Below are 12,969 nucleotides of genomic sequence, written 5' to 3' on the forward strand. Positions count from 1 at the left end.
GCGCTCAGGGGCTCCTCAAATGCTGCACCATCAATGGCTCACCAGCGTGGCACCACCAACGGCTCCTCCGATGCAGCAAAGGGGCTCCAAGAAGAGCTGGGCATCAAACAAACTGCTCCTCCGGTGCTCCTTGGTAAACACTGCTCTGCTAAGGTGGCACAAAGCAACCTCGAAGCTGGTGCCAAGATACGATCCTCCGGCGCGGTGGACACCAAGGACGCATCCAGCAGGACAAAAACGCCAAGAGCTTTGCCAAGCACAAAGCAAGAAATGGCTCCTCCAGAGCGGCACCACAAAGGGATCCTCTGCGGCCGAGCGCTCAGGGGCTCCTCAAATGCTGCACCATCAACGGCTCACCAGCGTGGCACCACCAATGGCTCCTCCGATGCAGCAAAGGGGCTCCAAGAAGAGCTGGGCATCAAACAAACTGCTCCTCCCGTGCTCCCTGGTACTACTGCTCTGCTGGGGCGGTACAAAGCCATCCTCTGGAGAGGTGCCAGCACACGCTCCTCCAGCGTGGTGATACCAGGATGCCTCCAGGACGGCAAACGCCAAGAGCTTTGCCAAGCACAAAGCAAGAAATGGCTCCTCCAGAGCGGCACCACAAAGGGATCCTCTGTGGCCGAGCGCTCAGGGGCTCCTCAAATGCTGCACCATAAATGGCTCACCACTGTGGCACCACCAACGGCTCCTCCGATGCAGCAAAGGGGCTCCCAGAAGAGCTGGGCACCAACAAACTGCTCCTCCGGTGCTCCTTGGTAAACACTGCTCTGCTGGGGTGGCACAAAGCCACCTCTAAGCTGGCGCCAAGATACGATCCTCCGGCGTGGTGGACACCAAAGACGCATCCAGGATGGCAAACGCCAAGAGCTTTGCCAAGCACAAAGCAAGAAAAGGCTACTCCAGAGCGGCACCACAAAAGGATCCTCTGTGGCCGAGCGCTCAGGGGCTCCTCAAATGCTGCACCATCAACGGCTCACCAGCGTGGCACCACCAACGGCTCCTCCGATGCAGCAAAGGGGCTCCAAGAAGAGCTGGGCATCAAACAAACTGCTCCTCCGGTGCTCCCTGGTACCACTGCTCTGCTGGGGCGGTACAAAGCCATACTCTGGAGAGGTGCCAGCACACGCTCCTCCAGCGTGGTGATACCAGGATGCCTCCAGGACGGCAAACGCCAAGAGCTTTGCCAAGCACACAGCAAGAAATGGCTCCTCCAGAGCGGCACCACAAAGGGATCCTCTGCGGCCGAGCGCTCAGGGGCTCCTCAAATGCTGCACCATCAACGGCTCACCAGCGTGGCACCACCAACGGCTCCTCTGATGCAGCAAAGGGGCTCCAAGAAGAGCTGGGCACGAACAAACTGCTCCTCCGGTACTCCTTGGTAAACACTGCTCTGCTGGGGCGGCACAAAGCCACCTCTAAGCTGGCGCCAAGACACGATCCTCCGGCGCGGTGGACACCAAGGATGCATCCAGCAGGACAAAAACGCCAAGAGCTTTGCCAAGCACAAAGCAAGAAATGGCTCCTCCAGAGCGGCACCACAAAGGGATCCTCTGTGGCCGAGCGCTCAGGGGCTCCTCAAATGCTGCACCATCAACGGCTCACCAGCGTGGCACCACCAACGGCTCCTCCGATGCAGCAAAGGGGCTCCAAGAAGAGCTGGGCATCAAACAAACTGCTCCTCCGGCGCTCCCTGCTAACCACTGCTCTACTGGGGCAGCACAAAGCCACACTCCGGGTCAGCACGAAGACACGCTACTCCAGCGTGGTGACACCACGGACGCATCCAGCAGGACAAAAGCCAAGAGCTTTGCCAAGCACAAAGCAAGAAATGGCTCCTCCAGAGCGGCACCACAAAGGGATCCTCTGCGGCCGAGCGCTCAGGGGCTCCTCAAATGCTGCACCATCAATGGCTCACCAGCGTGGCACCACCAACGGCTCCTCCGATGCAGCAAAGGGGCTCCAAGAAGAGCTGGGCATCAAACAAACTGCTCCTCCGGTGCTCCTTGGTAAACACTGCTCTGCTGGGGTGGCACAAAGCCACCTCTAAGCTGGCGCCAAGACACGATCCTCCGGCGTGGTGGACACCAAAGACGCCTCCAGGATGGCAAACGCCAAGAGCTTTGCCAAGCACACAGCAAGAAAAGGCTACTCCAGAGTGGCACCACAAAAGGATCCTCTGTGGCCGAGCGCTCAGGGGCTCCTCAAATGCTGCACCATCAACGGCTCACCAGCGTGGCACCACCAACGGCTCCTCCGATGCAGCAAAGGGGCTCCAAGAAGAGCTGGGCATCAAACAAACTGCTCCTCCGGTGCTCCCTGGTACCACTGCTCTGCTGGGGCGGTACAAAGCCATACTCTGGAGAGGTGCCAGCACACGCTCCTCCAGCGTGGTGATACCAGGATGCCTCCAGGACGGCAAACGCCAAGAGCTTTGCCAAGCACACAGCAAGAAATGGCTCCTCCAGAGCGGCACCACAAAGGGATCCTCTGCGGCCGAGCGCTCAGGGGCTCCACAAATGCTGCACCATCAACGGCTCACCAGCGTGGCACCACCAATGGCTCCTCCGATGCAGCAAAGGGGCTCCAAGAAGAGCTGGGCATCAAACAAACTGCTCCTCCGGCGCTCCCTGCTAACCACTGCTCTGCTGGGCAGCACAAAGCCACACTCCGGGTCAGCACGAAGACACGCTACTCCAGCGTGGTGACACCACGGACGCAACCAGCAGGACAAAAGCCAAGAGCTTTGCCAAGCACAAAGCAAGAAATGGCTCCTCCAGAGCGGCACCACAAAGGGATCCTCTGCGGCCGAGTGCTCAGGGGCTCCTCAAATGCTGCACCATCAAGGGCTCACCAGCGTGGCACCACCAACGGCTCCTCCGATGCAGCAAAGGGGCTCCAAGAAGAGCTGGGCACCAACAAACTGCTCCTCCGGTACTCCTTGGTAAACACTGCTCTGCTGGGGTGGCACAAAGCAACCTCTAAGCTGGCGCCAAGACACGATCCTCCGGCGTGGTGGACACCAAACACGCCTCCAGGACGGCAAAGGCCAAGAGCTTTGCCAAGCACAAAGCAAGAAATGGCTCCTCCAGAGCGGCACCACAAAGGGATCCTCTGCGGCCGAGCGCTCAGGGGCTCCTCAAATGCTGCACCATCAACGGCTCACCAGCGTGGCACCACCAACGGCTCCTCCGATGCAGCAAAGGGGCTCCAAGAAGAGCTGGGCACCAACAAACTGCTCCTCCGGTACTCCTTGGTAAACACTGCTCTGCTGGGGTGGCACAAAGCAACCTCGAAGCTGGCGCCAAGACACGATCCTCCGGCGCGGTGGACACCAAGGATGCATCCAGCAGGACAAAAACGCCAAGAGCTTTGCCAAGCACACAGCAAGAAATGGCTCCTCCAGAGCGGCACCACAAAGGGATCCTCTGCGGCCGAGCGCTCAGGGGCTCCTCAAATGCTGCACCATCAACGGCTCACCAGCGTGGCACCACCAACGGCTCCTCTGATGCAGCAAAGGGGCTCCAAGAAGAGCTGGGCATCAAACAAACTGCTCCTCCGGCGCTCCCTGCTAACCACTGCTCTGCTGGGGCAGCACAAAGCCACACTCCGGGTCAGCACGAAGACACGCTACTCCAGCGTGGTGACACCACGGACGCATCCAGCAGGACAAAAGCCAAGAGCTTTGCCAAGCACAAAGCAAGAAATGGCTCCTCCAGAGCGGCACCACAAAGGGATCCTCTGCGGCCGAGTGCTCAGGGGCTCCTCAAATGCTGCACCATCAAGGGCTCACCAGCGTGGCACCACCAACGGCTCCTCCGATGCAGCAAAGGGGCTCCAAGAAGAGCTGGGCATCAAACAAACTGCTCCTCCGGTGCTCCCTGGTACCACTGCTCTGCTGGGGCGGTACAAAGCCATACTCTGGAGAGGTGCCAGCACACGCTCCTCCAGCGTGGTGGTACCAGGATGCCTCCAGGACGGCAAACGCCAAGAGCTTTGCCAAGCACAAAGCAAGAAATGGCTCCTCCAGAGCGGCACCACAAAGGGATCCTCTGTGGCCGAGCGCTCAGGGGCTCCTCAAATGCTGCACCATCAACGGCTCACCAGCGTGGCACCACCAACGGCTCCTCCGATGCAGCAAAGGGGCTCCAAGAAGAGCTGGGCATCAAACAAACTGCTCCTCCGGTGCTCCTTGGTAAACACTGCTCTGCTGGGGCGGTACAAAGCCATCCTCTGGAGAGGTGCCAGCACACGCTCCTCCAGCGTGGTGATACCAGGATGCCTCCAGGACGGCAAAACGCCAAGAGCTTTGCCAAGCACAAAGCAAGAAATGGCTCCTCCAGAGCGGCACCACAAAGGGATCCTCTGCTGGCCGAGCGCTCAGGGGCTCCTCAAATGCTGCACCATCAACGGCTCACCAGCCGTGGCACCACCAACGGCTCCTCCGATGCAGCAAAGGGGCTCCAAGAAGAGCTGGGCACAAACAAACTGCTCCTCCGGTGCTCCCTGGTACCACTGCTCTGCTGGGGCGGTACACAGCCATCCTCTGGAGAGGTGCCAGCACACGCTCCTCCAGCGTGGTGATACCAGGATGCCTCCAGGATGGCAAACGCCAAGAGCTTTGCCAAGCACAAAGCAAGAAATGGCTCCTCCAGAGCAGCACCACAAAGGGATCCTCTGCGGCCGAGCGCTCAGGGGCTCCACAAATGCTGCACCATCAACGGCTCACCAGCGTGGCACCACCAATGGCTCCTCCGATGCAGCAAAGGGGCTCCAAGAAGAGCTGGGCATCAAACAAACTGCTCCTCCGGCGCTCCCTGGTACCACTGCTCTGCTGGGGCGGTACAAAGCCATCCTCTGGAGAGGTGCCAGGACACGCTCCTCCGGCGTGGTGACACCAAGGACACCTGCGGGACGGCGACACCCAGGGCTCCTCCGGCGCAAAGCAAGAAATGGCGCCTCCAGGGCGCTGCCACCACCCGCTCCTCCTCGGCACCGTAACAAAGGGCTGCTCCACTGCAGTACGACGAGGGGCTCCCCAGGCACTTCGCCACCAGCCGCTCCCCTGGGGCGCTGCGCTATAGGGCTGCTTTGGGGCAGCGCCACTGGGGGTCTCCAGGGGCAACAGCATCAGCACCTCCTCCAGGGTGGCGTGAGCGCAGTACAGCACAACTCATACCAGGCTGGAAAGAACAGACTTGAAATACAATACGTCATACGACGCATTACAAACAGCCCAGCAGAAAACACAAGATGTACCGTCGGATACAAAATACAACCTGACGCACACCATACACACGAGGCACGAAATACAAGATGCAACTCAAGAAACACTAAACCCTGCAAAACCAAAACAATACATACAGCACCAAATATAACCCAGGCGAGAGCATGCAATACACAGTACATACACGACTATGCAGCACATACAATATGGAATATGGAACACAAAACCAACTACCATATGCTCCACCAGGTACACCTCCCCCCACAACCCATCCCCGACAAAGCACACTGTACAGGCCACGTAAGACACACAGAAGGCGCCAGACAGTCGAATACACCAAACCCAACGCCGTACAGAACAGCAAACGCAATGACGCAGCCATGACCGGCTCCCCTGGGGACGTGTGCCGAAGGGCTCTGCCGGGGCGCCGCCGCCATTCAGGGCTCCTTCAGCGCGGGGCGATGAAAGGCTCCACAGAGACGGCCTGGGCTGCGTGTCGAACGTGTCCTCCAGGGCTGGCACGATGCAGGCAGGGCTCCCCCGGCTAAACAAGCCCAGCCCCTGCAGCCTCGCTCAAGACACACACCGCCAACGAAGTGGCAAGAGCCAGGACATGGCAAACCATAGCGCATGCCACAGGACACTTGCAGAAACAGCGGGCAAAAACAGACGCAAAAGACAAGGCAGGAAACGCAATCTGCGGGGAAAATACCTCAAAAGACAATACGTACCAGAAAATACAGGCAAAACCCAGTAAAACACACGCAAGAGAAGGTCCTATGCAATACAGATGACATACAATACCAAACAAACAAGAATACATACCGTCAAAATCATCCTGCACAATAAGACAGCACAAAGAATACGCAGAATACTTAACAGACAATAAAAATACTCTACAGAAAACAAAACCCAAAGTAAAAAAATACAAAATAATGAAACAACATATGTTACCTATAAGGAAACACCATACAGTAGGATACCAAAAATACCATGACACAATATATACGATACAGAACACACCACGCTACAGAATACATCAGTACAACATTAAAATACATGTAATACAATATAAATGACATTACAATACTTGCAATAAAACACACTATATACAAGACATTACAATACCACGTACCATTACGAACCACCAATACAACCCAATACATACAATACTTTGCATGCCCTAATTTAGAGAAAATAGAATACAAAAGTAAATGCATATAACGCACATCAAAATATAAGGCAATACATACAAGACAAGACACTACATATAGTACCATACAAATCATACACCTCGATATGCTCCAATACGTCGGATAAATGTCATACCATACAATACGTACAGGACAGAACAGAAAACAAACTACGGCACAACACAACACTACAATGCAAAATACAACACCTACGGTACTTAGTAAGAAAGGCAATAGAAAATGGTAAACGCACTACAAAAACAGAAAAGATTCTGCAATACAAATATTACATTACATTCAATACCACAAAATACACACAAGACACACGGAAATGCAAACAGCAACAAACCAGATGACGCAAACCACTGTGCAACGTAATGCCTGCAACACAATAAAGCACAACCCACACCTGCGAAACAGAAAACAGACACTCCCAGTGCCTCTGGCACGGCGCGGCAAAGGACTTCAAGACCACCTGGGTGCTGCGATGAAGAGCTCCTCTGGGGCTGCTCCGTCAAGGGATCCCCCAGCGCGGTGCGATGAGCGGGGCCCTCCTGGGTGGCGCAAGGACGGCTGCAGTACTACAGAAATTATTGGACAACACTACAGCACAGTACAAAAAGTGCAGTACAGGCTGTCAAGCATACAATTCCTGCCATTCAACACACAAAATGCAGTAACCAGCACCATGCAACTTACAATACAGTACAAATCACAGCGTAATACACAATGCATTACAAAACAAGTTACAAAAGACAACACAATATGGAAAACCGATACGATAAATACCATACCTTATGTTCCATGCAATATGTGCAACACCATACGTACCATAGAACAGACAAAATACAGAAAACGCAATACATAGTGGAATACACACAAAAATTGCAAAAAATTCAGTACAAAATAAAAGACATACAATACGATATTTGCTACAATACCTACAACACAAAATGCAGCCTCAGACACCAACAGGAGAAATGCAATCTGACACACGACACCTGATAAACGCCATACCATGCAAATACTATACCATACATGGACTGCAATACACAGAATACATACAATGCAATGAGCACAAGACAATCAGTATCGGGACATACCACGCAACAGACAGGACACAACATGCGCGATACAATACAACACGTACAACACTTATAACTTTAAAGACAAAATACAGAATACAATACATACAACTCCGTGTGTCACATAGCTTACCACACAATACACACCCTACATAAAATACAACACGCATTACAAGGTATACTGCATTCCAAGAGAAAATACATTCCAACACAAAAAAGCACTAAAATAAAAAGGTACATTGCAATACATACAAAACACATTACCACATCTAAACCAAAACACACTACGTAGAATACAAAACACATGACAAACCCTCGTACGTTACAAGCCGCGCAATACAGCTCCATACATAGAAGGCAGCGCAGGCCACAATATACAGAAAACACAATACAAAAAGAATACAAAATGTAAGACAACACATACAACGCAAACTACAATACCAAATACATGACAATACAAACAAGACAATATAGAGAATACAGTAGGAATAATGTGACACCATACATACAATACATGGGACCGACGCCATACCATACCACGCACCCAGGAGCCTGTACAAAACAAACTGCGGTACCGTACAAAACGTTCAACTCCAAATACCACAACGTGTGTAAAATACAATGAACAGAATACAAAATACAATGCTAAAGACTAAATCATAGAGAGTACAAGCAATACTTTGCAATACATGCCATACCAGATAATAGGATACAAAACAGTCAAGTACCACCATGCAATACTCACCACGCTGCTAACAACACCACAGAATATGACACAAACTAGAAACAAGACATACAATATCATGTAACACAATACAGAAAACATTTACAAAACGACGCAAGAAAAAAAATACAACAGATGACAAAACATACAAAATATACAAGACGCAGCAATAAAAACCAGAACATGATACCCACCACACAACGTGTATCACACCATACAACACAAACTACAGCACAAGAAAAAATACATCATGAAAAAAAAAAAAAGGGGGCAATACAACAAAAGTTATCATCAAAAATTCGTCAGAAAACATGGACTAGAATACAAAGCCATATAGACAACAAAATAAAATGCCACATATACAATTCCGTACTTCAAATACAACTCATACTACACCGCATTTCAAACACAATACATGCAACACATTAAAAGCATTCCAACAGAAAATACATACCACAGGCTACAAAATACCGAACAGACCATACACACGATGCATTACATACGGGACAAAATTCAAGAGATTATAAATACAATACATAAAAAATACAAATAGAACACAAAATAAAATACGTACAATACAAAATACAACGCAATACATACAACAGGAGATAAAGTACAAGGCAAACAAGACAATACCTACAGTACAATACAAATGATACGCCAACACATACAATACAACACATGGCAGAAACATCATACCATACAACGTCGTACTCCATACAAAGCAGACGACAGTACAACACAAAACATACAATGCAAAATGCAATATGTACACTATGTACCACACAACATACGAAATACCAGGGAAAATATGAAATACAAAATGCAATACAAAACACTAGCTATTGCATGCTACAGACTGTGATAAATACCAAAGCGCACAATAGGATACAAACAATGGGCACTACCATACGATCCACGCTAAAACAGAAATAACAACACACAATACGACACAAACTGTTGCAGGCTACCATACATCAAATACATACCATTAAACAAAATACAGAGCAAGACAATGCAAAACCAAATACAATACAACAGAATACATATCATACAATTCATGCTATTCAACACATACAAAACAACAAAACTTGTAACACAATACATACCACGCAAGGTATAAGAAACCATAAAATACAGTAACACAGACTACACCACAACATACATGGCGATACAAACACCACAATACGCAGTATCCTTTCAAGATCACAAGACTATACCCTACCGTATAACACCTACCGTACAATACCTACCACACCAGCAGCGTCAGGAAGAACTCCCGTGGGCGCGGCGATGCACGGCTCCTCTGGGGCTGCGCCAGCCAGGGCTCCTCCAACGGAAGGTGACACAGGTGCCCTAGCAGGCAGCGCAAGGAGCGGCTCCTGCGGGGCGGCGCAAAGAAAGGCTCCTCCAGGGCTGCGCAACCAAGGGCTCCTCCAGCACAAAGGCGTCAACGCCTCCGCCTCAAGGGCGCTGCCACCAAGGGCTCCTCCACGCCGCTGCCCTGACGGGCTCCACTGCTGCTCAGCAACGTGGCACTGCTCCACGGGACTCCTATGAAGGGCTCCTCCAGGCTGCCACAAGAAACTACTCCTTTGGCACGGGGCAAACAACGGCTCATTCCACACAGCACGACGCAAGGTGCCTCCGGGCACCACAATGAACAGCTCCTGTGGGACGGTGCAGCCAATGGCTCCCCCAGAGCGGCACCACAAAGGGCTCCTCCGCCACCAAGCCATCAGGGGCTCCTCAAATGCTGCACCACCAACGGCTCACCAGCGTGGCACCACCAACGGCTCCTCCGATGCAGCAAAGGGGCTCCAAGAAGAGCTGGGCATCAAACAAACTGCTCCTCCGGCGATCCCTGGTAACCACTGCTCTGCTGGGGCGGCACAAAGCCACCCTCTAGAGAGGTGCCAGGACACACTACTCCGGCGTGGTGACACCAAGGACGCCTCTGTGACAGCGACACCAAGGGCTTTGCCAAGCACTAAGCAACCACCGGCTCCTCCAGAGCACTGCCATCATTGGCTCCTCCTCGGCAGCGTAACAAAGGGCTGCTCCACTGCGACATGACAACGGGCTCCTGAGGCGCTTCGCCAACAATCGCACCCCTGCAGCGCTGTGATACCAGGCTGCTCTATGACAGGACAGCACAATCACTATGGCGCTTGAAATACAATACAGAAAACAACGCATTTAAAGTACCACAGAAACAACGCATCAGCACAGGAAGACTGGAGCTCCTTGAGCACGAAACTCCTGTAGAGTTTCTGCATAATATTCCACATGAAAAACTGCCTTAAGAACACGTTCTGAAGGTGCTGGCACCTATGAACCGCCTTAACTGCCCCTCACTTCAACAGCACACCCTTCACCAACTCCCTTAGCTTTCAAATGCCGAGGGGCGCATGCGTGCGTTCAGCCTTTCTTTTGAGGTGGAAACAGGCAGCACCAGAGGTCCCTGCTCCCTGACGCCAGGCTCAGCCTCTCAACCGGGGGCCTGACGCTAAACCACCCGGCGGGAGCGCCGCGCTCGCGGCCTCTCACCGCGCCGGCTCCTCACGGCAGGGCCGCGCACAGGCCCCAGACCCGCAGGCAGGCTGCCCGCCGCCTGCCTCCGCGATAAAAGCGCCTTTCGCCCCCCGCCACTCCCGCCGGACGAGGCCTTGGCTCACCCGGCCGTCCTCCCCGAAACTGCCGCCGCCGCCGCCTAACGGCAGCTCCGCGCGCGCCTCGCGCCGGCAGGTACCGCCCTGAAGCTTCCCGAAGCCGCGCAGGCACCAGCCAATGGGAGGGGAGGGGCGGGGCGGGGCCCAGCGCAGCGCAGCGGCTGCCCACAGCCCCGGCCGGAGCCCGGAGCAGCCCGCCCGCCGCTCGGGCGGCCCGAGCGAGGGGAGAGGCAGCGGCGCCCGGGGCAGAGCCCGCCCGGCAGGGCAGGGCAGGGCAGGGCTCGCCCGCCCGCTCCCACCCGGCCCCCCTCACCGCGCACCTCAGCCCCGGCCCCGGCCGAACCCCACCTGAAGCCATGCCTGGGGCGGCTCCGTCCTGACGCAGCCCGGCTCCAGCCGGGCCCTGGGCAGGGTCTCCAGGCCGGCTCTCCCCACAGCGGACGGGTTGCGGCGGGGGCCGCTCCCAGCCCCGAGGGCAGCTCCCCGCCGAGGGGGCTCGGCCACAGCGGCGGCAGCAGCGGCCGCCGGGCACAGCCGCCCGCGGGGAGGCGCCGAGGCGCACTGCCCTCGCCGCAGCCAGACGCGCTCCGGGGAACCCCGCCGATTCCCTCTCTTATGACAAGGCGCCACCCCATTGGCCGGCGGCCTCGACGCCTCCGGGCCCAGCCAATGGCGAGCGCCCTGGCGCCTGTTGCTAGGCGACAGCGCCCGCAGCCCCGGCGGGGCCCCAGGCAGCCCCGGGCCCGGCCCGGCCCAGCGCAGGCCCAGCGCGGGGGGCGGCGGGCTCGGCGCTGCGGAGGCCGCGCACGGCGGGAGCCGAGGGGCCCCCTTGAGCCCCCCTCGACTCCTTCCCGAGAGGAGCCTGGGCACAGGGGGACGGCCACGTGAGCTGCTCCAAAAACACAGCGGGGGTGTTGCACAGGGCACCGCGTCCACCCAGGCCTCCTCAGGCGGCCGCAGGGAGGGCAGCGGGCCTTCACCCCGCTGCAGGGAGAGGGCACTCGGCCAAGCCCTGTAACGTGCTTCCCTGTCAGCATCAACACCGTGCATGCTGACTCCCTTCAGCAAAATACATTGGGCGAGAAACTTGCAAGACACTTGCAATCAACTTGGTGAGATTCCACAGCTGAGCGTATGGAAATCTCTTACTGCCTTGCTGGCTGCCCAGATGTCACGGCAGGATACTGACGAATTGAGAGGCAAGGAAAGCAGACAGGAATTAAATTCATTTGAAAATTAATTCATTTAGGTTAAAAATGAAGTCACATTAGTTTAACTAAAGAGCTGCATTGCAGGTACCGCTCCAAGATTAAGTCATTATCCAAGAGTTCATGTGTATTCAGGCAACCACAACCAAAAATGGCAATAAAGAGGGGACTGCGCGACAGGAGCAGCAGAGCAGCTCCCTCCTCTCGAGCCCCTGTCAAGGGCAGGTACCTGGGCACGGACCCCAGACGGCCTCCGCGCCCCCTCACCTGCCGTGCCCATGAACAGGCCAGCAGAGGTTTGTCTCAACCCAGTTAGTGATGGTCAGTGGAAAACCCCTCCCAGGGTCATGCCTGGGCTGGGGCCTCCTCTCATTCTCACCTGAAACAGTGCCTGTTTCTGAGGATCACTCCTCCAGAAAGACATAAGCCAAGGAGAAAGCAGCCAGAGGCTATGGCTAAGAAGGATCAGGGCTTCAGGAAACAGGGCCTCACAGGATTAATCATCGGGTGAATGGACTTGTTTAACATCAGCATCTTCTTAACAGAAGAGCTGTCTAAAGGCCTTTAAATACTTCAAAGGGTGCTACAAATCAAAAGGTAATTCACTTCTCCCCATGCTCTGTGTTGAGGACGGACGCTCCATGTTGACCAGGCTTTAAATGAAGGCAAGGAGAGGCATCTGAGCTGTTACAGAAAGAGAGTTTGGGGGCAGTTTGAGAGCTGCCTGTAGCACCACGAGATAAAAGGAGGGAGGAGTTACAGTCTGCACCCCAACACACAGGGAACAGAGGCTTACACATCTTATAGCCAGATTAGTAAAGCGGATGGGTACCCTCTCAGGTGACAGCTGAAGAGAAGCA

The sequence above is a fragment of the Falco naumanni genome (genome assembly GCF_017639655.2).
Source record: "Falco naumanni isolate bFalNau1 chromosome 6 unlocalized genomic scaffold, bFalNau1.pat SUPER_6_unloc_4, whole genome shotgun sequence".
NCBI lineage: Eukaryota > Metazoa > Chordata > Aves > Falconiformes > Falconidae > Falco > Falco naumanni.